General features: G+C 37.0%; 1 long non-coding RNA gene across 1 annotated transcript; it reads right to left on the bottom strand.

Moving 5' to 3' along the window:
- Positions 1–241: 241 nt before the first annotated feature.
- Positions 242–4,172, bottom strand: LOC145553028 (uncharacterized). The gene is made up of 3 exons (XR_014089203.1): positions 3,798–4,172; positions 607–3,620; positions 242–520 (listed from the first exon to the last, which is right to left on the bottom strand). It is a non-coding gene; the product is annotated as an uncharacterized LOC145553028 (long non-coding RNA).
- Positions 4,173–14,829: the final 10,657 nt, after the last annotated feature.

Genomic DNA, 14,829 nt, shown 5'->3' with positions numbered 1-14,829 from the left:
AGTATACTTTTTAAATATCATATTTCAGAGCTGTATTGTTATATTTTGATTGTAATAATTCTGTCTCAGAATTATATTAAAAATATATATTTAATATACCTCAAATATATTTTAAATCTACTATTAATATATTAGTAATGTATTTAAATTACACTTATTTTTTATTTTTGATTTCCTGCCATTGATAAACTACAATTTTAATTACTTGTGAAAGTCTTTATTCCTACGTACCCATTTTGTAAATGACATGCATAACTACACTACAGTACTTACATTGTTTTAGGCTAAAATTACATGGAAAGATTAATTACACAAGATGTTCAAGGTAATTCAAATATTTTGTTTTATTACCGACATTTTAAAATTGACCAATTTTACTCACAACTTTATGAACTTGACATAAACTATCAGTTTACACATCAAAAGTGAACACATGAACATGAAAATTTAAGTGTGACAATAAAACATGAAAGTGAGGATCAATGACAGAACATTCCCGTTCACTGCACCTTACAGAAACCTACCAAAAAGAACAATAGAGCAATTAAACAGAGAAAGTATTTGTATTTAAAGAGAACAGAAAAATGGCAAAAAAATAATACTTACAATTTTAAGACGTGGACTCGCCAGGTATGTGACATCATAACAACTGATGATGATTGGGACCAGATGCCTGGGGTGGAAAACATTTCTGGGTTTCTTATTTGCCTGTTTATGTTAGAAGTAGAAAAAAAATAGTCAGCAATGTCATAGAATCAGTTGATGTTGGCATTAACTATGAAGCTGTTTGAAGTGTGGACTTAAGGAGACAAACTACCTTAAAATCTTTCCATCCATGATCTGAACACACTGATCCTTGCAGGGTGGTGAGGGGGGCTGGTGGTGCCCATCTCTAGCAGCCATCAGATGAGAGGTGTGACCAGCAGGTGGAGATCTTTTTAAAAGTGACAAGATGCACCCGAACAGATTTTTACCAGTCCACAATATTTTATTAAACAATTCTTTAAAACATTTCTTTTTTTACAAAAACGAGGCTTCAGGCCCACTACTCGGGTCCCTGGAACAAAAGTAACACAAAAGGAAAAAGGACAGACAAGATCAATTATTCTAAAAGAAATAAAACAAAACATGCAATGCAAATAAAATTAGTAAATCAAACCAAAAAAAAACAAATTAGTAACTTCAATCACAAAACAAAACTAAAAGAAAAACAATGGAACAAATCGTTGTCATCCGCTTCCAAATGCACTTCTATGGGGCCAGAGGAGTAACGCCCCACCCACACAGCCGGCCCAATCCGCAACAGGTTTAGTTGAGAGCGGCCCAAACAAACGGCAAGACAAGACAAGACAGCAAAGCGTCCAAATCGTTGCAGCTCCAAACAATCAGTTGCCTATAACAGAAAACCCATTAACGGTGGATCCAGATAAAACAAATCAAAAGCTAAATAGCAGGTAGCTTACCCAGGTGTGGAAACACAGCCTAACCTGAGAGGAAGCGGGTCAGCAGGTGAGGACCAGACGGAAGCCGCACGCCACAGCAACCCCAAGTTGCAGCCGGCAACGCCATCAGAGCAACACTGCAGAAACGCACGACAGGTGTAGCACCCAAAAACAAACCATGATCTCAGCCACGGATAGCAAAACTGCCACTTACGATTGCAGACGAGTTGACAAACCCACAAACTGACATGTAGCCGCCGACCGTAGCCATAGTGGGAGAAACAAAGACGCACACATACTGCAGCGGCCTACCCAACTATAAAGCCATTCGCCCCACCCACCAATCAACGGTGCCTGGTGCACGGAGTGGGGGAGGGTGGAACACCATCCCACCACAGAGGCAGGGTTCACCCTGGACAGGTCACCAGTCCATCACAGGGCCCTGAAAGTCAACAACAAATAAAATGTATCAAAGAGAAATGTTAGATTAACACGGAGAAAATTCTTTCCAGTTATCTTTAAATCAAATCATGTTTATTAAGCACTTAGTGTTGGTAACACAGCAGTTTTTGTTGTTGAAAATGTAACTAGCTCCTCATTGAAAAAACAAACTTACATCATGAAGACAATGTGAAGGTTCATCCTCAGAGCTGGTTGTTGATCTGGTGGAGTCAGAGCTTCTTCTGAGACAGAAAGTCTCCCCAGCTGGCCTTCATCTACCAGCATCTCACCATTTAACACCCCACTCACCAGCAGCTGGACTTCATCTACCAGCCTCTCCTCACTATACGCTTCGGCGTCCCCCGCTGGACTGCATCTACCAGCATCTCACCATTTAACGCCCCACTCATCCGCAGCTGGCCCACATCCACCAGCCTCTCGCCATCATATGCTTCGGCGTCCCCCACTGGCCTTCATCTACCAGCACTTCACCATTTAATGCCCACATTCCCTGCTGGCCTTCATCCACCAGCATCCCACCATTTCACGCCTCACAGTGTCCCCTCCTGGCTTTCATCCACCATCCACCTCTCATTCAACGCCTTGCAGCGTCCCTTTTTGTCCCCTATCTATCCCACTCATCGCTCCTAGGTAACCTCTTCCTCATATCTCCTGTCACCTTCTCCATTTCGTCACCACCTCTATAAAAAAAATAAATGAAATAAATTCTTGCTGCATTCTCCGTACATGTATCTCTCCTACCCGGGCTTCGCCCCCAGCCTCAGCCCTCACTTTGGGGGATTACATTCCCATGCAGCTTCACGAATATTTATCGAGCTTATCAAAGTTCCAGCTCGACAACCCCAGCCGGGGCCTGAACGCCAAATAACTTTAATGTTCATTTGTCATTAAACTTTCTTTAATTGCTTTCTTTCTCTGTCTGAGTCTCTCCAGATTGAACTGTGTTTATAAGGAAGCAAATCTGTCAAAAGCATTTACCAAACAAATTCTTGATCTTTTACGGAACAGCGTCAACTATGGAGCAGCCTCATGGCAATCGGAAGGTTTCCGCAGTGTGCGACCATTTTGATCTTATAAATACATTTTTCATTTTGTTGTTTCATCCGGTTCTTGTCAGTCTCTACTTGATCTATCTGAATCCAAATTCAGCTGAAATTTACTTTTAGTTTACTTTTATATTATGTTCTGTAGGTTAAGTGTCGCATATGTTTGACTAAATTGCCTTATTTAAATAAATCCACCTCCTCAATGCTGAGGCATTATGAGGCCAGACATGAGAAAGAAGTCCCAGATACATCTAGATAAACTCAGACATACAACCATTCTACAAATTACTCAGTTGGTTTTTATAAATTATTTCATATGCAGTGAACCATCGTTATAACGCGGTTCACCTTTCACGGTCTCGCTGCTTCACAGATTTTTTTGTGCAGTTTTTTTTCAGTGTTCTGCATCCTGATTGACCATATGATTGTTAAAAACAGTCTCTGCGCTTCTTCTCTACCTGAGTGCCAATAAACGTACGGTATTCAATACAGATTGGCCATTCAGGAGATGAAAACTGAAAACTTTGAATGCCAACTAGAAAAAAACTGTGTCCAGAATTAGTGCAAAACCTGACTGGATGGCGACGGGGGCTGGTGGTGCCCATCTCTATCAGCCATCAGATGAGAGGCAGGGTTCACCCTGGACAGGTCACCAGTCCATCACAGGGCCCTGAAAGCCAACAACAAATTTAATAAAATGAAAGATAAATGTTAGATTAACGAGAAGAGAAAAATTATTTCCAGTTACCTTTAAATCAAATCATGTTTATTAAGTACTTAGTGTTGGTGACACAACAGTTTTTGTTGTTGAAAATGTAGCTAGCTGCTCAGTAAAAAACAAACTTACATCATGAAGACAATGTGAAGGTTCATCCTCAGAGCTGGTTGGTGATCTGGTGGAGTCAGAGCTTCTTCTGAGACAGAAAGTCTTTAGGTTTTCTAACACCTGATTTCTCTGGCTTCCTCTTTCATCTTCATTTGCTTAGACTGCAAACATATGATGAAGATAAAATCATTGATGAACGAGTTATAACAACAACCTCACAATATCAAAGTCTCTTTGTCTTATGGAGGTTAATTTAAACCAGGTGAAGTTTATGAATTAAAGTATAAGTCGCAACAAACAACCTCCATGCAGTTATAACACGAAGCTGAATGATTGCTATAGTAATAATCATACAAGTCACAATAAAATTGATAAAATAATTACTTAAGAAACCAACGTAAGTTATATATCTTTACTGCACTGTTTATAATTAAATGAAGATAATTAATAAGCAAACTTACCACCAGCTAGAAACACTTAGCAGCCTTCGTCCCTTCAGGCTCCTTTTGTGACACACATTTCATTTCAATCGGTTGTTGTCCCGTTGTGTTGTCGTTTAACTCGGACGTCACCAGCTTGAATTAACCAAAATTACTAACTATTATCAAGGCCCTCTCTACTTTGAAGGCAATATTATGCGAGTAAAAATGGCGAATTTGAACAGCGTCTGTTATCTTCCCTGCTTCAAGTTTTTTCTTCTCTTTGTGGTGTTTTTTTAAATAAATGAAAGTGTGCAATACCGCCACCATCTGGTCTGGAGTATGAACTGGAGCTAATGCCATTGATTATAAGGTTTTACATCACACATCTGAAAATGGATTGGATACTTAAAAATTACATCATGATTATAATTTTTTTATTGTATGCAATTTTAATAAATAGTAAAAGATTATTAAGGCACTTAAAATTCATACATATTCATTCATATTTTGTTCAATTAAAATATACTTGTATTTAATATATTAAAAGTGTATTTTGGTACAATTATGTTTAAGTGTGTTTAAAGTTCTAATTTCGAAATTGGTACAAATGTATTTTTAGTATACAGATATACTTATAGGTAGTACACTTAATATTTAGTATACTTAAGTGTACTTTCACAAATTTAAGTATGTTTGAAGTATACTAAAGTATACTTTTTTCACCTGGGCCGACTTAATTATAATTGGATTTACAAATCTAGACCCCCTGCATGTTATTGTTTACATAAGGAAATTTTGCGCATGCGTACAATGCTGGAAGGCAAAAAGACTATTCTTTAACATGTGATGCTTAGCAGCGCCGCTGCCGCAGAATAATTCTGTTATCTCAATCAAACTTAGACATGTAGATATTATTAATTTCGTGCTGTGCTTAACAGCAAAGGGAGAAACCGTTAAAGTACAACTCAAAACCACGTCTTTCTCGCTCTCTATATCAGCGTAGCTACTGTATGGCTAGATCGCTGTTACAGTCTCTTACTCTGCAGTCATGGAGTCACAATGTCTGGGTTCATGAACGACCCCAGCGATGAGGCACGAGAACTGCCTGCCTCACCTCGAATCTGTTCTCTGCCGTTTCTGATCGCTCCTCAGCACACGAAACATGTTACATACACAGTTGGTGACAATAAAAACACAGTACGTTAAATACATAAGCTAAATTATAGAAAATCAGTTCATACATTAAATGTTTTTAACCGTTTTATTGGCGACGTACAGACAGGAGGAGCATGCTCTCATAGAATGGCAACCGGTGCAGTTAGCGAGAGGTTGCGCAATCCCAGGTGAGGCTCAGCTCGCTTCGCTTCCAAGCATTTGAATGGGAAAATGCGAAAATTCAGCGATTTTGAAGAAAACAGTTCATTTATAGTACAAACCACAAGGTGAAAATATGAAAAAATAGATTTCATATTTATTTTTCCCTGATGACAGGTGAGGCTCTGCCTCACCAGGTGAGGCTCTGCCCCGGGGAGGCAGTGACTGCACGTCACTGCCCCACAATGAGTCACCCATTAGAGGCATCCTCTGAGGATGCAACACATCAACAGTTTGCTACTAAACACACTGAACAGTTGACCACTGACTACAGCCAAGTAACAAGCTTTTAATGGGATTTAGCCAATGATATTACATGAGAATAAAAACAGTGCATCACAGCAGCTAAAGAGAATGATATGTCCAAGTGGTGGAAAGAGGAGTTTCAATCTAATTTTAATTCTCAACTATGGCTTCGTTTGATTTCATCAGTCATGTGCCGCCATACTGAGCTGCTAGTTTGAAAAAGATCAACACTGGACCAGAAACTGGGAGCTTATTTTATGCTTCACATTATATCTCACTTATAAGACTCACCAACTGGAATTCTATCTGAAGTAGCCACATTACCCTCACTTTCCCATCTCCTTTTCATTTGGACAGTTCCACTTCAGTCATGGATCCTCTGTCAGAAACCTGAACTCTTCCTTGGGTTGCTGCTGGAGATCTCACAGATGGTTTCAGCTGATCAAGCTGGGATTTGTAGGCTATGTGTGGAGGGAATGTGGACTTGCTCATTGGCTGTGGTCAGGAGAGGAAACTGCAGAACATGTGTCTAGTGTGAATGCACTGAAGAACATGTTTAGATACAGAATTCTATCTATCTGATCGATACAGAAGAAGAACTGCAATTCAATAGAGTAAGTATCTAAGCAGCTAATAGCTCAATATCTAGTTAAAATATTTTGATCAGGTGTTCCCAGCATTTTACAGCTTTTTTACAGGGTTTTAAAGGTGTACAATTTGTCCTATTGATTTTGCTCTCTTGTTTGCCTTCATGTCTGTTTACTAAATATTGAGATGGGATACCTGGGGTTTGTGGCTGTTTGTAATTAAGGGTACATCAAAACCTGAGGATGTCAGATGATTTCAACAATAACATTTTGAAACAAAACAAAACTGGTATTACAGTCCAGTCACTGAACACCAAGGTGTTGGATGCTGCAGTGGAAAGTCTACAGGGAACACCATGAAATAAAAAATGTGATTTTTAGATCCATAAAAGTTTGGGTTGTACTTCTGCATGCTAAGACTTGACATGAACTGTCTCACCTTTGCACAGTCTGTTGGTCTAGCTGACTGGGAATAGATAAAGTTCATTCTGTTTTAGAAAAGATTATTTCATTTTTCGATGAAAAAGGTTTTGATATTTCTCTTTGTCTAAAAGATATAAAAACATGTTTAATTTTTTCTATATAAACATTGATTTCAGGTTTGTTTTCATCTTTCAATAGAAAAACAAAATATACATTTGACTGACCTGTGCTGAGCAACATAAAGGTCGTCTTTCAACTGGATGTTTATGGTATTTATAAGGTTCTGAGTTTCATTCCAGCATAAACTTCCCTCTGTGAGCCTCTAAACACATATCTTCTGTCTGAAGTTGCTGGTTGGTTTTACTCTTAAAATTTTAAAAAGTTAAACATCCATCTATTTAGTCTCGCGTTTGCCTTGGGATTTACTCTTGAATAAATATGTTTTCTATGTTTCTTGTTTAGTGCATGTTTTCCTATCTGTCTGCTTAGTTTTTAAGCATATCTTCAGTTAATTTGGGTCCTTTATGTACTGTAATGTTATGATGCTACGTTTTATCTTGTGCAGCTTTGTGTGTATGGAAAGCACTTTATGAATAAATCATGCGTTGTATGTTTGGAGTGGCTACCACGTGGGCAGGAAAGTTAAAACCAGGCATTATTTTAATATCTAGCAAATCTATACATAGTTATATGGTCGTAGAAATGAAGTAGACTGGCACAATGCTGAAATAGAAAAGACATTCAAAGACTCATGATTTGGTCTGTAGCTTGGCTGTCTCTGCCTTCCTGTGTCTGGCATAATGAAAACATTAATACTTTTTTGATGTAAATGAAAGTGCTTACATCTAAACTTTTGCTCTAATAAAAGACCATTAGTTAAAACGATCCAGTTGATGAGAAGCATTGCATTTGAAAAGCGTTGCTCAGAGAAGTACTCTGCTGCTTTGATCTGTAAGTGCCTGGCAGCAGCCGCTGGATCCTGAGATACAAAACAGGCTGATTGATTTTACTGCTTTTAGAATTTGGCTCTTAGATCTTAAAAAATAGACACCAATCTGTAATAAAGTTATAAAAACCCTGCAAAGTGCTGGTTACACAAGCTGAGCTTATGTCTCATGAGAGGACTAATGAAATAATGTTGAAATATGTGTGAAGTATGTTTTCCAAGCACACAAAACATTTTAGCATTCACTTTAAATGATCCAACTCTGGTAAATAAGTGTTCTTCATGTTGATTTGGAACCATACTGACAGCATCAAGGACCCCACAGATGTCAATCACTCACAGCGCAGTTGGCAGAGCAGTTGGCACCACTTGTCGAGACGATGGACGGCTTACTTTTGTCCATGCTGTCTTGCTGGGAGGCAGAATGTAATTTGGAGATAAATCAGTTAACACTAATAATGCAGTTTACATGTGAGAAACAGTACTTTTAAGTTTCCCCCCACAGTGGAATTGAAGTGTTTCAATCTGTTGTAAGTTAACTTCTTAATGCCACACTACATCTGTACATATACAGACAGAATGTCACAGTATCTGGAATGAAGAAAGAATGAATAAAATGAGATGATTTATTACATTGTAGAACTAGAGTCACTAATTACAAGTTAAAGATTTCTCTAAATGCGTTAGAGCCAATCTATAATTAAACAGTTTTCACAGTTTATCTAAATCGTTGCTTTTACAACAGTTACTGCTGTGGCTCCAGTCAGTATTAGTGACTAAATATATAATTTAGCTTTCAATGAAAAGAAAACAAGACCAAGAGACGACTAATGACTATTAAAGACTTAAAGAAATAAATACCAAAAGAATTGGGCACTATTTTGCAAATATTTTATTTGTTTCTCATACTTATGTTGAAAATTCATAAAATTAAACTGGCCTTACTGTTGACATTTTGTCATAAAATATAATCCACATTAATATCTACACAATCACACTATCAACTCAGCACCGTAAGCCCCTGATAATCCACTTCGGGTGTAAAAAAAACAAAACAAGTGTACTTATTGTTTCTCTTTTCCACTTTAAGTCAGATCTGTCTTCTTCTGTTGTATGTTCTGTAGTGTTGTTGTACTCGAGACCGGTCTCGGTCTCCTCTCATTGAGGACTCTGGATTTTATTTCAAGATCGATCAAGACCACAACTGTAAAAATCTCACCAAGTTGCCAGCATATTGTCCAGTTTATTCAGCATCCTTGTTTTCACTGGATGCAGAACATACCGATTCAAATCCAAGCAATAACGTGACTTACTAATTGTGTTTCTGTTCCCACTGTCAGGCTTCGCCTCACCCTTTAAAAGGATCCAAGATTAGTTGTACAGGCTTTATTTGGGAAATCTTTATTTTACATGTAAAATCAATACAGTGATAATTTGGTAGGTTATTTAGTTTTTATAAACTTTAATAAAATACTTTCACAGGACCGTTGCCATGTTTTTCACGCTACAGTGCATTCTGGGCAAATGATGTCAAATTGGTCCAACTGCCTGACTCCCTCCAGCCAAAATAGTGATGAGTAATTTTATTAAGCCTTTAAAATTTGAACCAGAGCTCTTTGAGTTTCAAGGTTGTGAATTAAAGTCCACTGTGTGTCACCACCTCCTGAGGCAAAAAGTATAAAGCAATGCTGAACAACAATTTTTAAGCTCCCCTATTTTAACCCAAACAAAACATGAATACCATCCAGACCACCATGTTCAGCATTTTATCTTTTAAAATAAATCCATACCTTCAAACATCCATGTCAAAAACAGGAAGTATTTTGGATTTTGTAATAAGACTGCAGCTGATGTTCCAAGTCCCTTCAATCAGCTATTCTTTTCCAACCTATTGCATTTAATAGTGTCAGCTCTTATGATAATAGCAGCTAGTTAAAGTGCAGTAATATTTTCTATCTCAGCAGGATGCATTATATGTCTGTGAAAGGTATCAACTTGCTGCACTCACCGAGTATGTTGTTCTTAATTGCAATTCTTTAGTGCAGGATTGTTGTAGTGCAGGAATATCTGAAAAGATAAAAATTATAATTTTGGTGTTTAAGGGGTGATGGGCAGCTGGAACCAATCCTGCCCATCACCCCTTGAAGGAGAAGAAGGTAAGAACCTCCACACCCAAATGTGCAGAGGAACCAGCCCATCTGGTATGTTCACTGCAAAGTTTATGCAGTGCAGTAGAAAGTTTTCTGGTTTGAAATAAACAGAAAACTTCGAAGTGGAGCTTACATATTAATTCCATAAAATATGCAGTTTTTCTCAAGGTTTTACAGTTTTCCCTGCAGTCCAAACATGTCTGGTGAATCGGTGACCTGACTGGGCTGACTTGTTCACCGGCCTGCTATTCTCATCTTCTTGTTGGCCTGGGCACTAACTGACCAAACCCATTCCACTCGTCATGGCAAAAGAGTCTATATAAAAAGTGAATTGATGATAAAAGAGTTAGAGGGAAAGCAGTAATGTGTTTATGAAAAACAGACCAATGATGTATGTTTTGGGGAAGTAAGGTTGCCTAATTCTTAAGAGAGACATTAATATAAATGTATTTTATAAACCAAAACAAGAGGTTGTTATCATCTTGAACAGTAAAGTCTCTCCTGGTTCACCAGCCTTTTCTCTTTTGTTTGGCTTTTTGGATATTAGTAAAAAAAAAACAGCAACAAAAAAACAACAGGATTTAAGTTTCAGTGAGTAACACAAGATAAAATGTGCATGTGGAAGTTCTTTCTGTCTCCCTGTGTCATGGTGCTGCAATCTGCAGGACTACCATGTAGAGTGAATACAGAGGTCATTCATATCCACAAGGTTTATGTCTCTACCTAATTACTGCTCTCTACCAGCTCCAAGGGTTAACTCTTCTCTTTGAAAGGTCCTTCATCTCTCCTAGTCCAGCAGCTCATTTTGGGAGAGAGCTACTCATTAGCCTGCCTCTATTAAGCCATATTTGGCCCTCAAGGTCAGAAGTTGCAGGGGAACCGACAGCTGAAAGCTATAACGTCTAATCTCTTTCAAAGTCTGTATTAGAACAGCACAAAGCACCTCCTTTTTTCTCATTATGATTTGTTCTATGAAATTTGTTAGCAATCTATAACAAAATATTTTCTATAGATCATGTTCTCATTAACCGTTAACCATCTTTGTTTATCAATAAAAAGCAAATAAAAGCAACTGCAAGGAGCAATAAACAGCATACTTGATAACAACGGGTCTGTAGAAAATGTATGTATATACAAATGTATGTATATATATATATATATATATATATATATATATATATATATATATATAAATTGCTTCTTTGTGTGCTTTGAAGTTTCTGTGCTGATTAAATTTTTGCGAAGCGATAAAAGCTGGGTAGCTCTAGAACTGCTACAAAATAAAACTGTATTTCCTCCCTCAGCCCATCCCAGGTGAAAAAAAAGTATACTTTAATATACTACATTTTAACATACTTTTATCAATGTACTTAAACTGTACTATTTTAGAACTAATTTTGTGCTTAGTATACTTTAGTAGTATTTAAATAGTATTAAATTACAACTAAAAGTATATTTTAGTATACTATAAATACATTTTTGGAACAACTTCAAGTGTACTTAGTGTACTTAAAGAATACTTTTTAAATACATTTCAGAGCTTTATTATTATATTTTGATTGATTGTAATAATTCTGTCTCAGAATTATGTTAAAAATATATATTTAGTATACCTCAAATATATTTTAAATATGGGCTGCACAGTGGCGCAGTTGGTAGAGCTGTTGCCTTGCAGCAAGAAGGTTCTGGGTTTGATTCCCAGCCCTGGTCTTTCTGCATGGAGCTTGCATGTTCTCCCTGTGCATGCGTGGGTTTTCTCCGGGTACTCCGGTTTCCTCCCACAGTCCAAAAGAACATGACTGTCAGGTTAATTGGTCTGTCTAAATTGTCTGTGTTTGCATGGTTGTGTGTCCTGTGTGTCTCTGTGTTGCCCTGTGACAGACTGGCGACCTGTCCAGGGTGACCCCGCCTCTCACCCAGAACATTAGCTGGAGATGGGCACCAGCAACCCTCCTGACCCCACTGAGGGACAAGGGTGTCAAGAAGATGGATGGATATTTTAAATATGCTATTAATATATTAGTAATGCCTTTAAATTAAACTTATTTTTGATTTCCTACAAACTACAATTTTAATTACCCGTGAAAGTCTTTATTCCTACGTACCCATTTTGTAAATGACATGCATAACTACACTACAGTACTTACATTGTTTTAGGCTAAAATTACATGGAAAGATTAATTACACAAGATGTTCAAGGTAATTCAAATATTTTGTTTAATTACCGACATTTTAAAATTGTCCAATTTTACTCACAACTTTATGAACTTGACATAAATTACAAGTTTTCAGGTCAAAAGTGAACACATGAACATGAACATTTAAGTGTGACAATAAAACATGAAAGTGAGGATCAACGACAGAACATTCTTGTTCACTGCACCTTACAGAAACCTACAAAAAAGAACAATAGAGCAATTAAACAGAGAAAGCATTTGTATTTAAAGAGAATAGAAAAATTGCAAATAAAAAAATAATACTTACAATTTTAAGACGTTGGGGACTCGCCATGTATGTGACATCATAAGAACTGATGATGATTGGGACCAGATGCCTGGGGTGGAAAACATTTCTGGGTTTCTTATTTGCCTGTTTATGTTAGAAGTAGAAAAAAATAGTCAGCAATGTCATAGAACCAGCTGATGTTGGCATTAACTATGAAGCTGTTTGAAGTGTGGACTTAAGGAGACAAACTACCTTAAAATCTTTCCATCCATGATCTGAACACACTGATCCTTGCAGAGTGGTGAGGGGGGCTGGTGGTGCCCATCTCCAGCAGCCATCAGATGAGAGGCAGGGTTCACCATGGACAGGTCACCAGTCCATCACAGGGCCCTGAAAGTCAACAACAAATAAAATGTATCAAAGAGAAATGTTAGATTAACAAGGAGAAAATTCTTTCCAGTTATCTTTAAATCAAATCATGTTTATTAAGCACATGGTGTTGGTAACACAGCAGTTTTTGTTGTTGAAAATGTAGCTAGCTGCTCAGTAAAAAACAAACTTACATCATGAAGACGATGTGGAGGTTCATCCTCAGAGCTGGTTGGTGATCTGGTGAAGTCAGAGCTTCTTCTGAGACAGAAAGTCTTTAGGTTTTCTAACACCTGATTTCTCTGGCTTCCTCTTTCATCTTCATTTGTTTAGACTGCAAACATATGTTGAAGATAAAATCATTGATGAACGAGTTATAACAACAACCTCACAATATCAAAGTCTCTCTGTCTTATGGAGCTTAATTAAAACCAGGTTAGTTTATGAATTAAAGTATAAGTCACAACAAAAAACCTACATGCAGTTATAACATGAAGCTGAATGATTGCTATAGTAATAATCATACAAGTCACAATAAAATTGATAAAATAATTACTTAAGAAACCAACGTAAGTTATATATCTTTACTGCACTGTTTATAATTAAATGAAGATAATTAATAAGCAAACTTACCACCAGCTAGAAACACTTAGCAGCCTTCATCCCTTCAGGCTCCTTTTGTGACACACATTTCATTTCAATCGGTTGTTGTCCCGTTGTGTTGTCGTTTAACTCGGACGTCACCAGCTTGAATTAACCAAAATTACTAACTATTGTCAAGGCCCTCTCTACTTTGAAGGCAATATTATGCGAGTAAAAATGGCGAATTTGAACAGCGTCTGTTATCTTCCCTGCTTCAAGTTTTTTCTTCTCTTTGTGGTGTTTTTTTAAATAAATGAAAGTGTGCAATACCGCCACCATCTGGTCTGGAGTATGAACTGGAGCTAATGCCATTGATTATAAGGTTTTACATCACACATCTGAAAATGGATTGGATACTTAAAAATTACATCATGATTATAATTTTTTTATTGTATGCAATTTTAATAAATAGTAAAAGATTATTAAGGCACTTAAAAATCCATACATATTCATTCATATTTTGTTCAATTAAAGTATACTTTTATTTAATATATTAAAAGTGAATTTTGGTACAATTATTTTTAAGTGTGTTTAAAGTTCTAATTTTGAAATTGGTACAAGTGTATTTTTAGTATACAGAAATACTTGTAGGTAGTACACTTAATATTTAGTATACTTGTACACTTAATATTTAGTATACTTAAAGTGTACTTTCACAAATTTAAGTATGTTTGAAGTATACTAAAGTATACTTTTTTTCACCTGGCTGCAATGTTGACACCTTGAGATGCCATGAGACCTAAATTCTGAACATCATGCCATGGAGTGCATCCCAGTTTTCCATGTCTGGCATATAACCATTCATTTTAGCTTTTAAACTGGTTCTATTGATCCTGTGTCCAGACAGAGGGATAATCAGTAGCCCAGCATCATGACCTGTTTGTTCTGAAGATCCTCCAGCTTCCACTTCATCTTCCTAACATGGCGCCTCCTCACCCTGACTCTCATACTGATAGGAGGAACCACAGAGCTCTGAAATCAAAGCAAGATGCCAAAGCGATTTTTTTAAATATTAGACAATTAATTTAATTTCACATAATTATTGCGGTAGAAGCCATTTGTTTGTTAAATACTTAATGAAACATATTTACCATGTTTGATGTTTGTTGTGAATGACGTCTGCACAAAGAACGAGATAATTAGTCCAAGTTTGTCATTTATTGAACATTCAGAAACTACAGCAGTTGTGAAGAGCCACAGAAAGGTAAACAAACGTAAAACAACCCGAACAGGTCATCAACTCTAAACAGGGCCATGCAGAGACCACTAAAGGGGCAGGTGCTCAACAACAAAAAAGGCCCATCTAACCTCATTCTAGGACAGAATATTAACAGCCTCTCAGCTTTCAGAGTTTAATAAACAATGATAAATTACAAAAATGTGACATATACAATCAAAGCTAACAAACATCTCCATATAGAGAATAACACTATGCCTATGTAAGATATT

Source organism: Poecilia reticulata, chromosome 10 (genome assembly GCF_904066995.2).
Source record: "Poecilia reticulata chromosome 10, P_reticulata-male-v2, whole genome shotgun sequence".
NCBI lineage: Eukaryota > Metazoa > Chordata > Actinopteri > Cyprinodontiformes > Poeciliidae > Poecilia > Poecilia reticulata.
This window is presented reverse-complemented; position numbering and strand designations above follow the sequence as displayed.